General features: G+C 41.2%; 2 long non-coding RNA genes across 2 annotated transcripts; both read right to left on the bottom strand.

Annotated features, from left to right (window-relative positions):
• Positions 1–2,023: 2,023 nt before the first annotated feature.
• Positions 2,024–5,220, bottom strand: LOC116674977 (uncharacterized). Its single transcript, XR_004328264.1, has 3 exons — positions 5,210–5,220; positions 4,916–4,925; positions 2,024–2,245 (listed from the first exon to the last, which is right to left on the bottom strand). It is a non-coding gene; the product is annotated as an uncharacterized LOC116674977 (long non-coding RNA).
• Positions 5,221–8,983: 3,763 nt separating this feature from the next.
• On the bottom strand, positions 8,984–9,796 carry LOC116674976 (uncharacterized). Its single transcript, XR_004328263.1, has 3 exons — positions 9,717–9,796; positions 9,475–9,614; positions 8,984–9,386 (listed from the first exon to the last, which is right to left on the bottom strand). It is a non-coding gene; the product is annotated as an uncharacterized LOC116674976 (long non-coding RNA).
• Between the last annotated feature and the right edge of the window lie 37 nt (positions 9,797–9,833).

Below are 9,833 nucleotides of genomic sequence, written 5' to 3'. Positions count from 1 at the left end.
TGGATAAGCAATAAAAGAAAATGCCCCGAGTGGCAACGAGTTAAACACACTGAACTATGGCAGAAATTTAAAAAAAAGGTCTAATTTCAAAGTGGGAATCAAGAAGCTTAAGTTACAGTTCTAAGCAAATCGTTGTTTTCTGAGTTTGGTGTCAAGTATACCTTTTAAAATGTGGAATAACCATGGAAGTGAACTGACCCGACATAACTTCAATACATTAGCGTGTAGTTTCTTTCATTTTAAACCATTGGGACTATAATTTTTTATTTGATCATACCACTCCTTCTCAGTTGTGTTCACACACACACACACACACACAACACACACACACACACACACACACTAACTAAAGAGCAACAGTAATGTCAATAATTTATCACTGGAAACAAAAAATGTCACTATAATAACTAATATTCCTGACATCAAAATACCGAGAAAAGTTTAGAAAGAATGAAGAACCAGTCAATACCAGTCAATATCAGTCCTTCCTTTTGTCTTCTGTCCTCCCTGTGGTCTTCTGTCCTCCCTCTGCTGCTGTGTATCAGCCAAGCTAAAGGTCTGATAACGTTTTTGACGTGCATAAAAATTAACAATGTGTAGGTACCGCGGTTAGAGGGAGAAGGGGTAGGGGTTGTCTCCGCCAGCAGTTAAATTGGAATGGGACCAGTTTTAAGATACGTGGCAAACTAAGATAAACAGACTACAGACAGCTTTGTAACTTCTTGGTAACAATTAGCTATCAGCCGAGTTAGGACTTGAGATAGTGGATGAAGAGAAGATGCTGTATCGGGATAATAAATTAAACCAAAACGTTAAAAAAAAGTTACCTTCAGAAAAAGGACCAGTAATGTTGTAGCTTATCAATCCTACGGTCTTTACTTATATTTTTGGCTTAAATTGGCTATTTGTAAAGAGAAGTGATCAGTGGGCCGGAGTTGGCCCGTGGGCCGCCAATTGCAGTGTTCAAGTGACAGCGTCTACTGATCAGACAGATCAGTGACATGCCCACTTGCTGCGTCTCCTGTATAGAGCCAAACCAGCTAACTGGATATTAATAAATCATATGATGTGGCATTGTGATTAGTTAAGTCAACAAGAACAAAATTAAAAAAGCAAGTGTTTTTATTTGGTGTTAGTGGGGCAGGCTTAAAACTGGCCTCAGAAGGGAAGTTAAGTGTAGTCCCCATTTAGAGTGGAAGGTCAAGTCCACAGGCAAAAGGCTCTGAATTTGCTACATGCATGTCAAAAGAGAACAGCATGCAGTGCTGCAGGGGGCATAGAGGCTGGAATGTGTCCATGGTCCCTTCGGTCTCCTGTCCATTGGTAGGAGAGGATTTACAGCAGCTTGAGTAATTGCAGGGGTCATAAATGAGTAACATGAGTAATGGCCAACCTGTCATGACCTAAAAGGGTGTCATTACATTGTGGAGGGACTTTAAAAATTGACAGGATTTGTCTGGTAAAGATGTCTATCAGCAACTGGAGGCAACATCGGAGGCATTTTTGCCCAAGGCTATGAACTACAGCCAGCTAGTTCTTCATGTTTTCAACCTGCCTGGGGGGTGGGACTGTCACTAGTTAGTGCGAGTTGAGTGTCAACCATCTTGAAGCTACATGTTGCTAAGAGGCTCTCTCTTTTTAGCAGCAAACTTACTATTATGTGCATTCAAACTACCACATATGCGCACCACCGGGATACATTGATACAGATCAGAATATGCAAGAAACTTTATTACAGACAGAATACTCAACCCACTACGTGAGTTTCGCCTGCTACGGAGACCAGCACCTCAGCCTGCGGTGTGGCTCTATTCCGCTAGCCAGGTAAGGGGACATCCAAAGCGGTGGAACGCTGGAAAGCTAACGCTAGCCGGCCATCTGTCCCATCAATTCTGCTTGTAAGTGTCCGCTCATTAGACAACAAACTGGGCTACATCCAACTTCAGCGAAACTCACAATGAGAGTTTAGAGACTGCTGTGTTTTTGTGGAAACATGGCTGAACCAACAGTGCACACAAATTCATGGCTGTGTTTATACTCAGTGTTTACACCAAGCGCTTATGCTACCAACGCGTTAGCTGGACTTTACAGAGCCTGTAATGTGTATGCACTAAATGTAGCCAGTCATTTTTATATGATGTTGTTTTTATATATTTTAAATGTGTAATACCACTTGAGCCACGGTGAAACGTTTTGTGTATAGGGTTGAAATGACAATGAAACACATTTGAGTTGACTTGACTGTCTATCATGTCTGTTTTTGATAGGTGTGGCTTGTGAGTGGACTCACAGGGAAGCAAAGCAACTGCATTTTGGGAGTTGTTGTCTTTCATCCGCATGAGCCAAAAATACATTTTCTGACTTTTCTCGGTCTAGAGGGCACCAACTTCAACCCCCCTTCACCTCTGAAAGCAAGGGTAAACTGCTAGCTTGGTTTTGCCCAGAGGCATCAAAATCCACCTACTAGCATCTTTAAAGCTCACTACTTCTTCTGCTGCCAAATGGCCAAAAGAGTTAAGTTACTTATTATGCCTTGTGACGTGCATCAGGATCAGAGTGATGACAGCTAGAAAACACGAGTGCACATGCTGATACAAAGATGTCAATGATTACTATTCAACCCAGAGATTTACTGTCTTGTTTTATTAATAAGGTAATCAGAAAATATTTATCGAACAAATTGACAGTTGGGTTGCAGCAGTCCAAACAAAAATACAGAAACCTCACACTAAGATAGGCCAACTGTCAATGAGCACTAGTTTACATAGCCAATGTAAGAGCCGGTATAAATAGGAACCAATTTTTGGTTCCTCAGGTGCAACCCGGAAGCACATACAGTCTTTGACCCCCACACAGACACACCAACACCACACAAGCATAGAAGCAGTAATTTGCCTGGAATACCAACAAATATCTCATGGAAATAAATGGAATTGATGGCATTAACTGCAAATATGACTTTGACTTTCTTTGATGAAAAAAGTAAAAAGTGCGTCACTTACTCTACTACCCGTGAAACAGCACCTCAGGGGCTTAAAACTTTGGCTTAGCCTCTACAGCCAATATTAATTTTATAGCAGCAAGTACAGTTGCCAGAAAGCACATCACTCCCATGAATAGATAGACATGTTTTCACATTCTGAACCCTTCCTCTTCAACCTACTTTAAAAAGGTTGGCTTTCCTCTTGAACTCACATGCACTCCCAGAAGGCTGCCTGGTTGAAGTCTAACTTATCGGTTAGAAAAACACAGTTACATCCAACTGGAAGTGTTTCTCCAGACGGCTTCCAACTAGGCGCAAGAGAAGATTGGAGCAATATTATTATGAACTGCCACTATTATCACATATCATGCATTAATACAACACATTGTCTGGATTTGTCAACAACCACGTTTAAAGCCCAGTAAATAATATTTGTAATGGAACAATTTTAGGGAGGATGCTAGGAAAATACCAGCAGTTAATCCGAAAGATATTCTTTTGTCACTTTTGTAATAATATCTAAGGCTACATTTATAGTGCTACTTTTGTTTTTTAAGTAAAGATTTGAGCTAAAAGTGATCTCCATGCACACAAGAGTTTTTAGCTCCAGTAGAAGAGCTAATTTCTGTTAAAACTAACATGCCCAAACTGCATATCTCATTAACATTCTCGTCTACTGGGCATGTGCCTAACAGGGGCACCATGTGTACTCCACCCGTTGCTGGTAGTTGCCATGGTACGTTAATGGCTTAGTCTGAAAAATGTATTGCTGGCAAAGAGTCCCAAAACTCCTTAAATCGAAAAACAAACAGTCCCTAACTTGAAAAGTATTGACATACACGTGGTAGGATTTTGTTTGTGACTGGAAGTAACCTCAAAGCACATGGATTTGGAAATAACGCCTTCTTGGGAGACTGTGGACCAATGAAGAGAGAATTCATCCAAGGAACCGCCCACAACTTCAAGGGACTATATTGGTGAAATTTAGAAATGTTTTGGGACTGTAAAATGTGAATCCACAAGGGAGAAGCACCATTCAGTCAGCTGCAGTGTTAAAACTTGCTAAAACTTTTTTTCATGCCATTTTATTATTAAATCTTTTTGTTAATCTTCAAAGGACCAAGCCTCTCTTTCATCAAAATTCAAGAAAACGCAACAGTGTGTCTGGGCCTTTAAAGGCATTTCTAACACACTTTTTCATGTCACTCAAAAGACCAACAATCACAATATGAAAATGCATAAGCTATGCGGGCCGACACTTCAAACAAAATAAACCAAAACGCAGGTAATTGTAATTTAAATGTAACCCCCGTAGGCCTCCTCGTGCCTGACGTGCGTTGGGCCACAGATAAGTCTACCGATGAATGTTACCGCAATTGTATGTTACTCACCCCGCTGAAGGTTATCTCAGCGTCGGCCGAGGCCACGGGTCCGTCGTTAACAGTCCTTGAACAGTCAAGTGTAAAGAGTCTCTTTCCACCCACATTGCAAGAGGTGCAGCTGGGCTTTGCCTGGTCACCAGTGCGCTATCTGGTTCTCTGTCGTCCTCTCCAAAGCTAGCAACTAGCCGAAGATTAGCATCTAAGATAATGTCACTGAAGTTCACCTATGCCAGTGGCGGCGAGGCTTGTGGCTAATCTGGCTGCTAACGACTCCTTCACACGCTGCACTGTATCTTGAAATTAACAGCGGCTGCAATTAATTTCATTACCGCATTAGAAGGAGTATTAAAACAAGTCCATGAAAAACGTACCCGCTCCGGTTTATGCATTGGTTTTCTCGCCGTTGAAGCTAATTGGGGGGGGGGGATATTCATGTTGCGAGTTGTTTTGTAGGTTAAAAAATGTTATTACGTCACAAAAAAGCAAAATAGAAATAAGACTTAAAACAATAGCAGGTAACAGAAATGCACAGTAACAACTGAACGACGACCTCACTGTGTCTTATAAGACCTGTAGGCCTAGACTGGGTAAACCCAGCCTAATCTGCGGGCGATAAAAATATGTCATCATTCTCCTAAACTCACATGACAAAATACAACGTCGTGGCTACGTGTGTGCTTACTGGTTTGTAGGCTTTGGCGAAAGCTCTGCCTGGAGCCTTAATTTGCACAACCATAAGTAAAGCATTACCCAGGGGGTTAGTCTACAGTTGTATTAAAGTGGGGCTTCTGTCTTTAACCCTTTGGTCTCATATCATAGATATATATTTTGAAATCATACATACATTATGTTTGTGACTTCCTACAGAATGAGTCACCAGACCTCACTGAAGAACAGTTACTTAGTCTGCTGGATGGATGTGAGCTGACAGAGAGCCGGACCCAGGATCTTGAGACGAATGACACCACGAGACCCTAAGAAAGGCTTAATCCATGTGAAGCCCTGCTATCAAGATGCATAATTGCTGGGATGTCACTGGGCTACTAGGGGGGTTGTGAAATACATTTTTAATTACCAGAATATGTCTAACCCTATTACAATAAAAATTGTGGACACTGTCAAATGTTGAGTTTTTTGTAGATATAAATAAATGTAGTTTTAACCACAACTGTATTTGCTGAGGACAATAACTGTATCATAATTGGTCTCCATGTTTTCAATATGCAGTTGGATTGCATCCCATTTTTTTTTTGTGTTTATGGACCTGCATGAGGAAACAGCACAGCAGGGCCACTCTTTTTAATTACCTGAGGATCATAGATGAGAACAGAAAATTGCAGTCATTAAATCTAATAAGCGTGTACATTGGCCGCAGAATGTTTCACCGCACACATAAAAAAGTCTGAACACTATGTTGTGTGCTCCTAATGTGGGCTGTTAATGATGACACAGGAGTGATAGTCAGATCCTTATGCATTCCTTTCATTCCTGCTGCTATAGAGGTGATCTGCTTCACAGTGCAGATTAGTAGGATCCTCTTAAGCAGGACCCGGTGTGACCTTTTTCCAACTTAATTTCAGAATTATGCTTTTTGGTTTGGGAGATTTGTGAGCTGTTGACAAGATACATATTTGTTCCTGTTTGCACAGTGTGAGTAGTAAGCCTGCACCTGGCTGGCTTGGCCCAAGGATCCTGCCTTTCCTCTCTCTCGGCACTGGACACCTACAGGGCTGTTCGCCTCACTCTCACTCACCCATACATTCTGTCCCTGCCCGGCAGGCATTATCTCAAATTCCTCTGGACTGAAACACGTCGGCCAGGTGAGCCTCCAAGGTCAAACCCCAACAAGGCCGTGCTTTGAGTAAAACCTGCAGCGCTATCTGTTTGGGAATCCTAACAGACACCTCGGCACAGATCCACAGAGCACACGCAAACACTTTACAGACTGACACCACTAGATTGGAATCATTTATACGTTTGTAATAATTCCATGAATACACATGCAGCATATGTATACTTTTTTGTCTGTTTACAAAATACCATATATTTAATTGACACAATATATCTTCAGTAGAGAAGATATGCCCACTCATTTGGGGTAATGGAAACACAGTGAGCTCAGTGTGGTAAGAATGAGGTCTTTGGAATGTAGAAGAGACCTGTGCTACTGGACTGTCTGTGTTTTCTGGCATGGCCTTCACTAGTGCCTTAGATTACAGCTCTGTCAGGCCCTGTGAAACATCTAAATTAGCAGTCTGAATTCCAGCAAAACAGTCAGAAAGCTGCAGTCCCGGTCTATGAATACCTCATCTACTTTGGCTGCTGTGGCTCAGTGGTAGAGCGGTCGCCTGCCAATCGGAAGGTTGGTGGTTCGATCCCTGCCCCTGCAGTCATTGTCGAAGTGTCCTTGGGCAAGACACTGAACCCCGAGTTGCCCCCGGTGCTGCGCATCGGAGTGTGAATGTGTATGAATGTTTATCTGATGAGCAGGTGCACCTTGTACGGCAGCCCCGGCCACAGTGTATGAATGTGTGTGAATGGTGAATGTTACCTGTAGATGTAAAAGCGCTTTGAGCAGTTGTTAAGACTGGAAAAGCGCTATATAAATACAGCACATTTACATTTACTTTGTCAAGTTTTTTGAGACATTTTAATGAATAAACTGTGGAATTTAAATGCACATTCTTGCTGGCAAGAGTGGATCACAGCCATACATTTATGTGCCCAAAGGGAGTGCATTTATTACTTTAGAGTGCAAAATTCATTATGCCTAAATCTCACATGGAGTATCCTTGTTTAAAGGTGTAAGGAAATGCTTCTGTAATGGGTAATCAGATCTGTATGGATGACCTGTGTAAGTGGGTCATACTTCATATTGCGTTTTCCTACTGTCGACTCCCAAGGATACTCCCTTTCTCCAAGGCTTCCCCGGACTCAAACTAATGGATTCCAGTTGCTGAACAGAGCACGGCTCAGCTCCTTTTGCTTTTCTAGTTAGAAGACCTCAATCAGAGTAGACATGAGTCTTAAAATACCTGAGAAAAAATTAGTTTGACCAAAAAGACACCAACTGACCAAGATACTTTTTTTTTCTTTTTATGTTCACTTGACATTACAAAATATCAGGTAGGAGTATAAACAGCACTTTGGGTAGAAACTATATACAAAGTTTATAGAAAAGCTTCACTAATAATTAAAAAAAAGGACACAAACAAAATAACAAAGACATCCTCATGGCAGTGTGCAAATAAGTTTATACAGACAGAAACGCTTCCATATGAGGCTACGCTCTAGATAAATTATTTAAATAGCATATATCTACACAAATGAAATAACCTCAACATAAAAACCAACATAATAATTTATCAAAACAAATGCACAGGGAAAACATATAAAACAACAAAAGACAATATTTCTTTCATCCTTTACGTTCCTGTGACACGGGTGGATTTTTACTCCTGTCCCATCCCACTCCCACAAAAAACTCCTGTCCTGTCATATCCCGTAAGAATGACTCCCGTCCATCCAGTTCCCATGAAAACAGCCTTTATTCATATTAGAACTTGCATATAAAAACTGACCTATTGTTATTTTGATTCCGGTCCCGCTCACTCTCGTTGACGTTTTTCCTGTCCAGTCCCTTGTCATGTGATGAATAGTGAAATTGACTCCCATCCCGCGGAAATCCCACAGGAATCCAGTGCCCACAGGTCCCAAAAATGTCAGCCTTTAATATACAGCATATAAATTATCCTATAGTCTTGCTAAAAAAAAGAAGCCAACCAATTGTACTCTGTTGCTAAGACAAGTGATCCTTGGGTCTTTCTGGCCTCATACAAAAATAATCAATGAGGTAATGTTTGTACATAAAAGGGTTTCCTTTGTTTTTTCCTTGTAAGAAATGTACACACAAGCTCAGGCACACCAGTCATGCACACTGTGCGGAAGCAGAATATTTAGAGATACAGTACATGATGCCAATCTTTTACATTTTAACTGTTTTGGTCAATGTATTGCCATGTCTTGCCATTAGTGGATATTGATTTAAGTTAATTGGAATAAATTGCTGACAACATTTTAGGATGCAGCGATGACAGAGAATTAAAGCCTCTATGATGAATAGGTTTATACAAACCCGTACTTACAATGTTTTATTCATGGTAGGAAATAGACTGGCCTCGCTGTTTTACGTCCCTTGACACATTCAGTAAAGATTAGAAATATTAACATAATATTTGCTAATAATTACTGTTCCAAAGCAGTGTTTAGTGCACCTGCTTTGGGGTCCTGTGCTGTCCGGAATTTTGTGGTCTCCTCATTTCTTCTTGTGCTCTTTCCTGAGAAGGTGAATGTTTTGGGCCAGCCCTAGGTCTCGGCTAAATACAAGACCTCGTAAAGAGGTCTGCTTGGGGTGGGGTAAGGGGCTGTTAAAAGACATCAAAACTAAACAATTGACATGGTTGTCTTCATAACAATGCCTGTTTGGTGGCACACATGCACAAACACAAACAACATTCACTCTCTTTGATAGTAACAGTCAGTCCCTACTGTCCATGGTCCCTCACAGTTCCTTCAGGGGTATATTTACCCTGGCTAAGAAAGTTATCCTACTGCTTTCTTCATACTGAAACAATCATCTTTGAGTCCACAGCAGATGTATATTAATGCTCAAAAGTAAAAAAACATGGAACACTATTCCCTTTGGTCCCTCATCCACAGAGGAATACTGCCAACCAACAATCGTTCAAGTGTGCAAAGCAATAAAATAACAAGGTGAGAGGGCCAATGTCTTCTGAGCAGAGCTGCACTCACTATTTGAGTTTGGTGCAGTGGTGCAGAGTCATCATTAAACTTTCATTTGGCTTCAAGTCCTGAGGTCAGTTTACCTCATGTTAGCTCACTTCCTCGTCATTCCTCCAATGTGCAGTTGGCAAAAGAAAAAGGTTAAAGAGATATCGATCCAGTTCTCATATTATATATTCATACTGATGGACGGAAGGCTCTTTGGTCCAGTTATGTATCTGAAAGAAAAAGAAACATGTTACCAATGAAGTCGAAGGTGACGAAACCAGTCTTTTTCAAATTTGAAACCATTGCATGTATGCTTACCTCTGCATTCGTATTTGAGGTCTGAGAAGTAAACCATCTCCTGAGAGAAGACATACAAGCCTAGTCGCCCACCAGCATAGGTCTTGTCGTAAAGGTTTCCAGAATCGGCCATGATTCTCTTGCCTTCATACATGACCACTCTAAAAAAGAAAATGTAATCAGATGAGCTCATCGCCATTTTGAAATAAATTGTGCAGATTTGTATTGAATGAAAGGGCATGCTTCTTAGGTTTTGAACTTACCTAATAAGACCAGTCTTGGGTCTGTGGGTCAGATGCCATCTGTAGGCAGTGAAGTCCTTCCAGCCAATGTTTCTGGGTCGTGCCACAGAGTACGCACCTGAAAAGCATTTGTTGCAA

Source organism: Etheostoma spectabile, unplaced genomic scaffold (genome assembly GCF_008692095.1).
Source record: "Etheostoma spectabile isolate EspeVRDwgs_2016 unplaced genomic scaffold, UIUC_Espe_1.0 scaffold00001370, whole genome shotgun sequence".
Classification (NCBI taxonomy): Eukaryota; Metazoa; Chordata; class Actinopteri; order Perciformes; family Percidae; genus Etheostoma; species Etheostoma spectabile.
This window is presented reverse-complemented; position numbering and strand designations above follow the sequence as displayed.